This window comes from Wasmannia auropunctata, unplaced genomic scaffold (assembly GCF_000956235.1).
Source record: "Wasmannia auropunctata unplaced genomic scaffold, wasmannia.A_1.0 LD335846.1, whole genome shotgun sequence".
Taxonomy (NCBI): domain Eukaryota; kingdom Metazoa; phylum Arthropoda; class Insecta; order Hymenoptera; family Formicidae; genus Wasmannia; species Wasmannia auropunctata.
This window is the reverse complement of record NW_012027044.1, coordinates 16,997-17,907: the sequence shown is the minus strand read 5'-3', so window position 1 is coordinate 17,907 and position 911 is coordinate 16,997. Positions and strand designations below refer to the sequence as shown.

General features: G+C 28.9%; 1 long non-coding RNA gene across 1 annotated transcript; it reads right to left on the bottom strand.

The window, feature by feature from the left end:
- On the bottom strand, positions 1-905 carry LOC105455746. The gene is made up of 4 exons (XR_975154.1): positions 788-905; positions 624-693; positions 145-526; positions 1-52 (listed from the first exon to the last, which is right to left on the bottom strand). It is a non-coding gene; the product is annotated as an uncharacterized LOC105455746 (long non-coding RNA).
- Between the last annotated feature and the right edge of the window lie 6 nt (positions 906-911).

The window sequence follows — 911 nt, the reverse complement described above, 5'->3', positions numbered from 1 at the left end:
TATCCGAAAAAATAAAGCTGTAGTGGTCACGCTATCTCCATGAGCAAGAAAGCTAAAAAATAATTTAAATTTGTACAATTTTATATTTTTCAAAATAAATAAAATATAAACTATATTAATATTTGCAATAGAGAATAAACTAACCTTAACGTCACTGCAACACGTATTTCTGTAGGTAAAGGTTCCCTATGACTTTTTTTTTGTAATTTTGGTTTTAATAATTCATGTAAGTAATTAAACTGTTCCACTGACATTCTTGTAAGTTTGAAAAATTCTTCCTGATCATGTATTTTGAAATATATAAACAACTTTTGATGGGCACCAAAATGCTGTCTCATATTTCTGGCAATATGAGGTTTTACCCACCATCTTCTTGTAACTCTTTTTTTACGTTTTTTTAAACTTAATCTCATTTTGATAATTTTGGTCCAAATTAATAATAAATTTGTATAATTATTCAATTCCTCAAGATCCATTATTGTAGATATTAAACAAAGTGCGATGAGTTAGTGTGCGAAAAGGAATGCTGCAAAGTGTAAACCAAAATATTTAAGTTTCACAAGAATTTAATTAATCGATCTTTGTGCTTACATATTTATACAGTTTCTGACTATAATACATACGTGATTTGTATCTCCCCTATGTTTAATTGTCAGGAACAAAGTGCGATGAGCTAATGCGTGAAAAGAAAAGCTGCAAAGTGTAAACCAAAATATTTAAGTTTCTCAAGAAACTAATCGATTTTTGTATTTACATAAATATTTATACATTTTCTAAATATACATACATGATTCTTATATCCACTGTCCGTTTCAGGAATCGAATGCAATTAATGCACAAATTCAATAAAAAAACACAGTAATCGGTAGTCGCAACCAAAGAGGTTATATACTCGCAACGGAACGCAGCCT